The sequence below is a fragment of the Octodon degus genome, unplaced genomic scaffold (genome assembly GCF_000260255.1).
Source record: "Octodon degus isolate 3935 unplaced genomic scaffold, OctDeg1.0 scaffold00412, whole genome shotgun sequence".
Classification (NCBI taxonomy): domain Eukaryota; kingdom Metazoa; phylum Chordata; class Mammalia; order Rodentia; family Octodontidae; genus Octodon; species Octodon degus.
The window spans coordinates 252993-266885 of NW_004524988.1; positions in this window are offsets into that span (position 1 = coordinate 252993).

Consider the following 13893-nt stretch of genomic DNA (forward strand, 5'->3'; position numbering starts at 1 on the left):
GGACTCTTTCAGAATATTTTGCTGAGTTTACACGCCTATAATTTTCAGATAACGGAAATTAACAAAAAAAGGGGATACAGATGAATGTCCATTTTTATGTGTGTATTCAAAGTGGTTAGGATAGATATATAGTTACATTCTCTTAATGAATAGAATGATTTGTTCTAATGGAGTTTGTAAATAGGATCTCAAGTCCACATCTTGTACAGCAATTAACCACTAAAAAGAATGCATGCAGTGTGTTAATTATTGAAACTGTCCTAGCAATTTGCTTTGAAACTGTCTCATTGCTATTTGTTTATCAATAAAATTATGAAAAAAAGAAGTAAAGCCATGCTGCCATGTTGAGCTGTAGGGGACTTAGGTCAACAATTTCTGACATTGCCAGTGAATCAGAAGACTCAATACTGTTATGAACTACTCAACTCTTTTAGAACATTTTGCTGAATATAATATTGATCTATAATATTCAAATTATGCAACTAAACAAATAAGGGGATACAGATGAATGTCCATTTTGTATCTGTGTATTCAAAGTGGTTAGGATAGATATATAGTTACATTCTCTTAATGAATAGCTGGACTTGTTCTAATAGTGTTTTTAAATAGGATATCATGTCTGCATCTTGTACAGCAATTAACCACTAGGAAGAATGTATGCAATGTGTTAATTATTAAAACTATCCTACCAAAACAAGAAAAGGAAGTAAAACCATGTTGTTATGATGAGCTGTAGGGGACTCAAGTCAACAACTTCTGACATTGCCAGTGAAGTGGAACACCCAATACTATTATGTACTACAGCACTATTTTGGAATATTTTGCTGAGTTCACACACCTATGGTATTTAAATGATGGAACTAAAAAAAATGGGGATACAGTTGAATGATGATTTGTATCTGTGTGTTCACAATGTTCTGGATAAGTATACAGCTACAGTCTCTTAATTCAATGAATAGAGGCATTTGTTCCAATAGTGTGTCTAAATAGGATATCACGTCTGCATCTTGCTGAGCAAATGACCACTAGGAAGACAGTATGCTATGTGTTAATTATTGAAACTGTCGTACTAAAAAATCATATATATCTATGCATTACAATGAAAATAAACTTTTCTTATAATAAAATAATCAACTGAGGAGACATATAGAAGAAATCAAGTAAGAAATAATCTCTGAATCAAGAAAAAGGATAAACATAATGAAAGGATTTATAACAGCTTCCATAGAAGACACAGATAAAAAATTACAGGAAAATAGAAAAACAATGAATTTCTTGAAAGAACAACATATGAAAGAAATAGATCACATGAAACAAAATGAAAGAGATGTAAAGGAACTTAAAATCTCATTCACCACCTGAAAAAACTGTTTGAATGAAAGTGAAGAAATAACTTCAGATCTTGAAGATACTGTTACAGCTAGTGAAAAGGTAAGTAAAGATCACTTAAAAACCACTAGGATTCAGGAAAAAAATAATTCAACATCTTCAGGATGATGGAAAGATGCACAAGCAATGTGAGAATAATAGGCACCAATGAGAAAGGAGTCAATACATATGATATAAAAAGAATTTGGGCAAAAGTAATAGCAAATATTTCCCAAATATGAGGAAACAATCTGATATTCAATTAACCAAAGCATACAGAACTCCAAATAACATCAACCCAAATAAAAACACATATACTAGTCAAGATCTCAGAAATCCAGCACAAGAACAATATATTAAAAGCCACTAGAGAAAACAAACAGATCACATTTAATAACGGCAGAAATCTCTTCACAATCCATGAAGTCAAGAAGAGCATTGAGCAGAGTACTTCAAGTCCTCTATGAAAACAAATTCCAGCCCAGATAGTTATACCCTGCAAAGCTCTCTTTCAAGTTTGATGGAGAAATGAAATACTTGCATGACCAAGAAAAATGAAAGAATTTCATGATGGCAAAGACAATCACACATAGATTACTAAAACATATCCTAGAGAGTGACCAAAATGGCCAGAACTCCATTAATGAGAAGAGTAAGAGCACACCAAATAGGGCAAAAAATGAAACACAGAAGAAAAAGGGAAAAACAACAGCAAGTAAAAAACATGTCAATCATAAGTCAAGGTATCTCAATTATAAACATCAGCGTAAATGGACTCAATTCACCAATTAAAAGAAATAGACTGGCACAGTGGATCAGGAAGCAAAATCCAACAATCTGCTGTATACAAGAAACACACTCAACTCATAAAATAATTCTTAGGCTGAAAGTTCAAGGATGGAAAACAATACTACACAGCCCTGGAATTCATGAAAAAAAGCAGGAGTAGCCATCCTCTTCACACACAGTCTCAGCTTCAAACCAAGCATGATCAAATAAATAAAGAAAGCTACTACATACTACTTAGGGGAAGAATTCAAGAAGAAGAGATAATATTAGTAGTAAGTATGCACCAAACATGGGAACACCCACCTCTATAAGACAAATCTTAATTGACATGAAAATGCTAATATCCAATACCACAGAGAACTTAATACTCCCTAATCCCAAAAAGATAGGTCAAGCAGACAAATAATTAGGAAAGTAGCAGAACTGAACCAGAATTTGGAACAAATAGACTTTGTGGACATATACAGAGTGCTCTACCCAAACACAGCTGAATATGCATTTTTTTTAGCTGCACATGGGACATTTTCTAAAATAGACTACATTCTAGCACATATGTCATGCTTATGCATATGCAAGAAAAGAGAAATTATCCCATGAATATTCTCTGAACACAGTGCAATAAAACTGGAAATAAACGACAAAAGAAATGAGAAAAACCCCATAAATACCTGGAAATTAAACAACACCATCCTCAGCAAACAATGGGGTACAAAAAAAAAAAAACACAAGAAAAAGAAAAAAAATGTCACAGGACTATCCTGCTACAATGCTGTATATGGTTAATTTCTAAATTTCTGTGCAAAAATATGTCTTTATTCCTATTTTTAAAATTTTTTCTTCATATTCTGTAAGAATTTAAACTTCAACACATCAATACTTGATGGAAGATACCTGTCCCACATTATGCCTAAGATGCTCGATATTTAGACAGATAGTTAGGGTAAACCGAACTGTATATGTTGCAGGGTAATAATAAGCTTCTCTTCTGGAGGGTGAACAATTGAAGTTTGCAGATCAAAAATTGGAGAAAAGGAAGGTCCACCAACATTTTGGCCTTACCCTTTCAAGATCAGTAAAGACAGAGGACATAGCAGAACCCGTACTGTAACATCATGTAACTCAGTTGTGCCCCAAATTTTCTGATCAAGGAGATTATGGAGCCACAGAGGAATGTGATCGATGGTGTATAGTGTGCTTAAGGAGAGACACATGGAGGAAAATCTTTCTCTCTGGCTTTCACAGAGAGCAAATTGCTCAAGCAATGGCTGTGACTCATCCACATGGCTGAAACTGACAAAGGGTCTACAAAGTGCAGTACAAGGTTACAGGAGAAATACTGAAGGGACTTGACTGACCTTTTCAGATACAAAAGTTACATTTCTTGTTATGTAGGTCTTGCTTTAACTTGGTCCTAACCATCCAGCAGAAAAGTGAAAAACAAGGTACATAAAGTAAAGCCATATTAATATGCTGAGCTGTAAAAGGCTCTAGTCCACAACTTCTGCACATAACCCACTACTATTTTGGACTACTGGACTGTGTTGGATTGTTTTGATGAATTCAAGCACAGACAATATTTAGATGCAAATAGAATAACCATCTCTGACAGGACTGAAGTGGAGAGGGGGGACACAGAGGAAGGACCATTTTGTATTTGTATATACAGAATAGTCAGGATAGATGTACGGCTGCTTTCGCTTGGTTCAGTGAGAGGAAGGATTTGTAGTAGTAGTGTTCGAAAGGGATGTCCTGGCTGCTTCTTATGCTGTGGATGACTGCTGAGAAGATAACAATGTGCAATGCATTAATTATTGAAAATGTCCTGTTAATCAGCTTTGAAACTGTTTCATTGATATTTGTTTCTCAATAAAACAAAAAAATGAAATTAAACAAAAAGTCAAACAATACCTACAATTCAATGATAATTCAAGCATAACTTATAGGAATTCATAGAATGCAATGAAAGCAGCTCTTACAGGAAAATTTACAGCTGTGAACTCACACATTAGGAAAACAGAATGGGAACAAATAAATAACATTATGCTGCACCTTAAACTAGAAAAGGAAGAAAAAACCAAACCCAAGGCTCAAAGTTGGGAGGAAATTATAAAGATTAGAGCAGAAATTGATTCAGTTGAGGTGAAAAGAACAATACAAAGAATTAGTGAATGAAAAATCTGTTCTTTGAAAGATTATTATAAAGCTCCCAGCTAACCTCATAAAAAGGAGGAAAGAAAAAACTAAAATATAAGCATTAAGGAATGAAGAGTGAGATTATCACAGACCCAGAGGAAATTGAGAAGGTCATCAATAACTACTTTGAGAATCTTTACTCTCACACAATAGAAGACAAAGAAGAAATGGAAAGATTCCTAGAAAGGTACAAACTACCAAAACTGAATGAAGAAATATAAGAAATATTAATAACTGAATAACAGCCAATGAAATACAAAACCTAATAAAAAAAAACCTACTGACAGAGAAAACTCCAGTCCTGAGGGATTCACAACAGAATTCTACAAAAAATTTAAAGGAGATATAATCCTTATACTCCTCAAACTCGTCACTGAAATCGAAAAGGAAGCAATCCTACCAAAATCATTACTAGAAGCAAGAATTACAATGATAACAAAACCAGGGAAAGACACAACTAAAAAAGAGAACTACAGGCCAATCTCCTTCATGAACATAGATAATAAAACTCTAGCAATTAATATACAGTAAATTATCAAGAGGATTATACACCATGACCAGGAAACACTCATCCCAGGGATGCAAGGTTGGTTCAATATACACAAATTTATAAATGTAATACAACATATCAATAGAGCCAAATCCAAAAATCACATGATCATCTCAATTGATGCAGAAAAGGCTTTTGACAAACTCCAACATTCATGTTCAAAGTCCTACAGAAAATTCGAATAGTTGGCCTCTACCTCAATCTGATAAAAGCCATCTATGACAATTCAATGGGTAAAATAATTCTAAATTGGGGAAAAACTTAATTCTTTTGCTCTCAGATCTGGTACAAGACAAGGACGTCCTCTATCACCACTCCTATTCAATATAGTTCTGGAATCATTAGCTAAAGCCATTACACAAGAGAGAGAAATAAAAGGAACATGAACAGATAAGGAAGAAGTTAAACTATCAGTATATGCAGATGGCATGATACTCTACCCTGGAAGACCCAAAAAGCTCCCCCACGATGACACTAGAATTAATACACAAAATCAGTAGTAGTACAGCAGGATACAAAGTCAACACCCAAAAGTCTATAGCATTCCTTTACACAGATAACAAACACATTGAGAGGAAAATTAGAGAAATAATGCACTTTACAATAGCACTGCGGAAAATGGTATACCTTGGAATTAATCTAACTAAAGAAGACAAAGATCTATTTAATGAAAATTACAGTACTCTGAAAAAGAGATTGTACAGGATCTCAGAAAATGGAAATATATTCCCTGCTCCTGGATAGGTAAAACCAATATTGTAAAGATGGCCATACTCCCAAAATTGCTGTACAGATTTAATGCAATCCTTATCAAAATACCACCAACATACTTCACAGACCTAGAGAAATCATTCCTAAAATTTATCTGGAAACAGAAAAGACCTAGAATAGCAAAGGCAATCCTGGGCAACAAAGACAAAGCAGGAGGCATTAAAATTCCTTACTTGAAATTATACTACAAAGCTACTGTGACAAAATCAGTATAGTATTGGCAAAAAAAACACCAGACCTGAGGATCAATGGAATAGATTAGAAGATGCAAAAGCAACTACAAACTCACTTGACCATCTTATCTTTGACAAAGGGGCCAAACATGCTTACTGGAAGAAAGATAGCCTCTTTAACAAATGGTACTGGAAAAGCTGGCTCTCTACATGCCAAAAACTAAAACTTGACCCAGGTCTATCACCATGCACTAAACTAAAGCCAAAGTAGATTAATGATCTAACCATAATAAATCAGAAACACTAAATGTCCTAGAAGAGAAAATAGGTGGAACTCTTAAAGAGATAGAGGTAGCTAAGCAGTTCATGAACAAAAATCAAACTGCACAGGAAATACTTGAAATCATTAACAACTGGGACCTCCTCTTATTGACAAGTTTTTGCATATCAAAAGAAATTATCAACAGAGTGAAAAGATAACCCACAAATTGGGGGTAAAAAAATCTTAGCTAATAAGCACTTAGACAGAGAAAGTTCTTCTGTCTAGAATTAATGAAGAAATAAAAAACACTAGGGCCCCAAAATTTAAGAACACAATCCAGAAATGGGTATCCGAGATGAATACACAGTGAGATGAAGAAATTCTACAAGCTAATAAATACATGAAAAAAAATGCTCCACATCTCTAGCCATCCAGAATTGCAAATTAAAACAACACTGAGATAACATCTCACCCCAGAAAGAATGGCTATCATAAAGAAATCAACCAACAACAAATGTTGGAGAGGCTATGGGGATAAGAAACCATTCTGCATTGCTGGTGGGAATGTAGACTGGTGCAACCATTATGGAAATCAGTGTAGAGACTCCTTAGAAATCTAGGAATGGAAATCCCATTTAAACCAGCTATTCCTCTACTGGGAATTTTCCAAGAGGAATTGAAAACATCATATCATAATGATATGTGTGCACCAATGTTTATGGCAGCACAATCTGTGATAGTCAAATGTTGGAAGCAACCAACATGCCCATCTCCTGAGAAATGGATGAAAAAGTTGCAGTGTTTGCAATGGAATATTACTCAGCTATAAAGAATGATAACCTTGAGGCCTTCATATATAAGTGGATGCAACTTGAAGATATATTCATAAGTGAAATAAATGAGACCCACATGTGTAAATATTATATAGTCTCCCTAGTGTAAGAACTCAAAAGAAGAAATAAAAATTGAAAGGAATACACAACTAAATGGATAGCAAGAACTTAAGTATTAAATAATGAACAGGGGTCAAGGAAATAGTGAGGAAACATGGCAGGGGCAAAATGATACATTTATATATAGAAGATGGCTAAGGCAATGGTCCTGAGAATCTGAATCAGGTTTTTGAAACTAGCTGTTAATTGGTAGGATTCTCAACCTGACTAACTGTATATGCTGATTCCTGTGAGCTAAGTAACTGCACCGAGGATAGCAATGTGTAATAGAAGGGTCACATTTGGAATGCCTGTCATTCTGGTCTTCTAAACATGTACTGCTTCTAATGACACATCAATTACTGCTATACTCTCTCAAGTAAATTTTTTAAAAAAGGTAATAAAAGAAAATGATAGACACAATGAAAATGTTATACTTTTTAAAAATTTTTTATTTATTTATTTATTTATTTATTTTTGTGTGTGTGTGTGTGTGTGTGTGGCCAGCTCAGCCCACCAGGGGGCGGCCCTGGCTGGCATGTTGTGCTGGGGGATTGAACCGAGGTCCCTTTGCTTTGCTAAGCTCGTTTTAAGTAGGTGCTTTAGACCACTGAGCCATCTCACCAGCCCTGAAAATGTTATACTATTGTCCTGCTACAATGTTGTATATGGTTAGATTTCCAAATTTCTATGTAAAATGTGTAATTCTGTATTTATTTGTTTTTTTAATTATCTATTTTTTCACATTTGATATAGATTTAAAGTTTAGCATATCAACGATTGTTGGAAAATACTTGTTCCATGTTATGCCCAAGGTGTTTGATATTCAGACAGATAGTGATGTTAAGCCCAAGTGCCTCTGTTACAGAGTAATAATATCATTAACCTTCTCTTCTGAATGTTTAACAACTGAAGTTTGCAGGCCAAAAATTAGAGAGACAGAGGGACTACAAAGATAGCCAATATCTTCTCACTAGTCCTTCAAGATCAGTGAGAACTCAGGACATAAGTGAACCTGTACTGTGACATCCTATAACTCAGTGGTGTCCCAAATTTATTGATCAAGGACATTATGAGGCCACAGAGGAAAGTGATCGATGATGTAGAGTGTGCCTAAGGAGAGTCACATGGACAGAAAACATTCTCTCAGGCTTTCAGAGAGAACAAAGTGGTCAAGCAATGGCCATGATTCATACACATGACTGATAATGACAAAAGATCTAGAAGTTACTCTACATGGTTTCAGGATAAATCCTGAGGGGATCTGACTGACCTTGTCAGATAGCAAAAGTTACATTTTTTGTTACATAGGATTTGCTTTAATTTGGTCTTATCTATCCATCAGAAAACTATAAAAACAAAGGTATAAAAAGTAATGCCATATTAATATGCTGAGCTGTAAAAAGTTCAAGTCAACTTCTGACAATTACCAGTTGTGCTGATAACTTACCACTATTATGGACTATTGGACTATATTGGGTATTTTGCTGTTTCAAGTACCTACACTATTTGAACTGGCATTAAGTGGGAAAAGGTCCTTTAAAGACTCCTCCTAATGCAGCTTTTTTTAAACAGAAATGGAACACTCATCTCTAACAAAACAAAACAAAAAAGGGGGATATAAACAAAGGACCAGTTTGTAGTGAAAAAATATATACATGTACATGCAAAATAATTACGATAGATATACAGCTACTTTCTCTTAGTGAAGTGAGAAGGTTTGTATTAATATTGTTTAGACAAGATATCATGTCTGCATTTGTCCTCTGAATAACCACTATGAAGACAATATGCAATGTATTAATTATTGTAACTGTGCTAATAACCTGTTTTGAAATTGTTTCATTGTGATTTTATTTTCTCATTAAAATAAATAAAAATAAAAAATAAAGTATATACATGTTATATAGTGCATCAACATCCATAGTGGTTTTATTTTGGGAATCACAGCTTTCAGTCTTTATAAAGAGCAAACAAATATGGGCTAAAAGGCAAAAATATTGGAACCATTTATTAAAGGTGGGGAAAGAAACATTCTCTGCAGTGTGTGAGGAATGCAGGAAAAGAGGCATACTCTACAGGTTGAGACAAGATCACTGTGAAAGAGAGAATGCAGTGGTCAAGACAGCTGCCTTTTGTATCTCACTCCTCAGGTTGATGTCAGGTCTAGGTCATCCTATACAAAATATGCTTGATCAGCACTTTCTGATGCTCCCAGGTGCAAGGCTTCTGTTTTTTACATGTTACTGAGTCTCTGGGATTGACAAGGCATGACCACACCTTAATCTCCTGCCTCATTCCCCCCAAGACACACAAATTCCCATCATTCTTTATGGGTGCTGAGTGTGTATGGGGTCTCTGTGTTCATGTCGTTACTTCTTAATGACCAGGGCTATAGGCTCTACCTGTTGGAGTTTATGTGCTCTCCAGCTGCCTTGTGACATTTGTAGCTCACTGGCTAGGTTGGACAAAAAAATCATCAGATGACGTTAATAAAAGAGTTAACGTGTGTGAAAACTGTTGAACTGCCTATTCAATGGAAGAAAGCTTAATGAATTCATCAGGAGACTAATTTTACTATTAGATTGGGGATGCAGAGCCCAAATATGAGCACATCAGTCTGTGGAGGTGAAAGTATGGCAAAAAGAGATAACAGATAGGCAGGTAACCAGTGTCCACTTAAACTGTGGTAGATTATAGATTGTTACTCTCTATCTTACCTATACTTGGATCAGTACAAGCACAGTGGCAAAAATATTACAAATTTTGAAAGATAAATGAGCAAGAGAAAGAGAAACAGACATAGAGACAGAAAGAGAATGAAGACCAAGAAAAAAATAAATAAAGTAATAAATAGTAATTAAAAGTTAATTTAAATCTCAAGTAGGGGAAAGTGGAACTCTATCATAAGCCCTCACTTCTGTGCCCTTAGGAAGCAGTTTCCATCAACAGACAAGGTGTACTTGCCTGGCCGTAATTCAAGATCTGAAGGTCCAGCTTGTTCCAGTGGAACTTCTTCTGGCCCACCTTAGAAGGCTGGCAAGGTTGGAGCTTCACGGAAGGGGTGGCCTGATCTAGTGACTGTTACATATCTACAAATAGAGATTCTCTTGGCTATTATCTCATGCATTAAATAAATATTTAAAGATCTGTTCCCCACCAAGGGGAACAGGTTTGGGCTTAAAAGGCACTGATAACTCTAAGCATAGTTGAAAATCCCTGTGAGTCTGGTTATTACATTGATTGATTGATTGATTGATTGATTGATTGATTGATTTTGTACTGAAGATAGAACACAGGATCTTGTGTTTGCCTGGCAAGTGGAGATAGAACTCAGGACCTTGCACTTGCCAAGCAGGTGCTTATGTCCCTGAGCTAACTCCCTGGCCCTGCTTTAATTTTTCAATGAGCACTTACTAACTGCTATTCTGCTAAAATTATATTAATATATTCTTTAACATCTCTCTCTGCACCAAAACATAAACTTCACTTTTCTGTTTTCTATTCTGTCTACACAATATGGCACACTGCCACCACATAATAAACTCTAAATGTTTGCTACATTAATGAATGAATGATATCTATTCATGTTTTAAGAGAATGAAACATCTGGTATAGGGTTAGAAACAATCATATAATTTTATAAGAAATTAATCAGTTATGATGTACTACACTTCACCTCCTCATTCAATAGTCAGTATATATGTCAGAAGCACCTGCTTTGTTCTAAGCACCCATGTTAGACACTGTGGGTATAGAGAGAAATGTAGTACAGTCTCTGATTAGTATTGGATCTAGAAGGAAGGTTCCAATTATGAATTTTGCATTAAATTTCTGTACATTTACATTAAGAGGTAAACTATTAACAGACAAAACTCAATTATCAGTGACATAAACCAGTAGTGTTCAACTCATGGAGAACTACAGAATGATCTGAGAAGCTTTTAACAAGGCAAATCACCTACAAAATAGTACCATTCTTATGAATGGTACTAAGAAATGGGTAATATCCAGCATATAGTTATTGATCCATAAATCGTAAGTCTCAAAATCAAAGAGGCAATGGGAAAATATACAAATGTTGCATAATATAACAATATGTGTTAAAGCAAAAATTAGAATAATTAAATATTCATGAACAGAGGATTCAAAAAATAAAATATTATGTATCTGTACAAAGGAGTGATGACTTTCTATACACATATTTGGAATATTCTCTAAGATATATTGATAAGTGGGAAAGAATCAAGCTGGGCAAAACCATATAGTGAATTATCATTTATCAAACATGATGAATAAATACATATATGTAATCAAAATATAATTAACAAACTAAAAATTGTACCTATAAGAGAGACAGAGAAAGCACAGTGGAAAGGACAAAGTGACAAAAGGACTTGACTAAAAATGTTATTTGATAGATTTTACCTTGGCAATATGTAAACTTTTCACATATTTATAGAAACTAATTAAATAAGATAAAAATAATTCATTTTAATGAAAGTCAAAATTAATGTCATGGACTTTATTGTTCAGTTTTGTTCAGTTTTGGACATTACAAGGAAGAAAATATTGCAAATTATTTGTTCTGTATATTCCTAGGAGGCTATAACCTGGGGGTCAAAGGAACCACATAGAATTTTTTTTTTTACTTTCAAATTGAAATAGATGTCTTTTTATTTTGGGTTATTTTTTGTAGACATCTACAATGGCAGAAGGATTTTTTTTTTTTGCTCCCAATGCCTTCAGGGCAGGTTTGGCTGGCTTGAGTTGTGGGGATCGAACACAGCAACCTGAGCCTGACTGCTTGGTTGAAGCAGCCACTTAAAGAACCGAGCTAAGGAGCAGGCCCCCCCCCCATGGAATTTTTAAACTGTGGTTCAGAACTACTATTTTTAATGATAGTATTGGCGTGTTTTTTAAACACTGTTGGGAGTGAAGTGTGGGATGAGCTACTTTGTTGGTGTCACTGGGAGCCACACCTTGTACCTTCAGGAAAAGGATATAGTTGAAGTAAGACCAATGACATAAAGTACATATCCTGCAGACCTGAATTTGAGTAGGAATTAGCACTATGAGTTCATGATTTATTTTAGTTTCATCCTCTACAAGGCACTAAAAACCATGATAAACCCAGTAGCACGTAGCTAAACACCATCATTTTACTCTCTAGAAAGCATTTTCCTTTAAAAAAAAATCAAGATTACACTATACGTTAGTTTATTTTATGAAATTATGTGACAAGCCTGGAATAACTTTTTGTACCAGAAAGCTATCAAAGCCTACAATGTCATACAGGAAGGATTTGAGAGCCACCTAAAAAACCTAAATAGCTAAAATGAGACAATTTGAGAATCAATAAAAATAATTAGATTTAAATACATCATGCTTAAATATTATATTTATAATGATTCTAAAATATATTTTGTAGTTACCTTTAAAACTGCTAGGGAGCAAATCCATTATCTGAAAATTGTTAAATAAAAGAAAATGATCATGGGGCCTGGAACATAGCTCAGCAGCAAAAGCACCTGCCTAGCAAGTGTAAGGTCCTGAGCTCGATCCCTGGTACCAAAAAAAAAAGAAAAGAAATAAAGAAAAGAAAAGAAAAACACCAGATTTGGGCAATGGAGATAGCTCAGTAGTCTAAGCGCCTACCTAGGCAAGTGCAAGGACCCCAGTTCCAACCCTGGTATGACATGCTGTGCCAGGCACACTGAGCCAGCCACTAAGACTGGGTGTCATGGCATACGCCTGTCATCCCAGAGCTGGAGAGACTGAAACAGGAGGACCATTACAAGCCCGAGCTGCGCAGTGAGACCCTGTACCAAATAAATACAATTTTTTAAAAAAATAAAATGATCAAATAATTATCGTCCTATTGCATATGAGCTACCTGCTGTAACACCAAAAAGTTAATAAGGAGAACAGTCTCTTTAGGGAATAATTCTAGCTCTACGTGGAGAGCATACTGAAAAATAAATGGAAGGACTGGTGAAACAGCTCAGTGAACTAAGCACCTGCGTAGTGAGACCCTGTACCAAACACATTTTAAAAAACACAAGAAAAATAAATGGATATCTTCACTGTAAAATCTTCAGTAAAAATTTGGATTGAGGTAATAATCATCAATGTCCAACATACTAAGAAGACAACCAGATATTATAATGGGAGTACATAGAACTACTTGGAAAGTATTCTCATTAGAAATAAAAATAAAAGGTAGCTTGAATATAAAGAACTCTTTATCTGTAACAACCGATTTACAGAAAAGGGAGGAGACAGGGAGAATGCTAGAAAAATCTAGATTTTAAGAAACTCTAGAGAATAAAAAGACCCATATTTTTCAACAAATAAATTGAAAACAAAAAAGAGAAGGGACAATCTATAGATTGAAAGAGATGTAGGAATATCAACAAATTAGATACATGATAATAAATTGGATCCTGAGTTGAAAAATGAAGTTTCAAAATTTAAATATGTATAAGCACCTGGAAAACTGAAATAAGAATGAATATTTGGAAATATTTTGGAAAACTCTTGGGTTGTCCCACCTATCTGAGAAGCCAGCTTGGGCAACAGAATGAGAAACCTCATCTCAAAAAAAGAGGCAAAATGCTTAGAAATTATTACATTTTTCATATTTGGTAATGTTATTATGCTTATATTTCAAAGTGTGTATATGTTTTACAGATGCATACTGAAATAATCTTCAACTAAGTAATATATTTAGGATTAGCTTCAAAATAACCTAGGGCCACAGAGGTCAGTGAGTGTATAAATGAAGTAAGACTGACCAAATGTTATTAACTAATCAAGTTGTATAAGAGCTATATGCATTCCTTATTATATCAT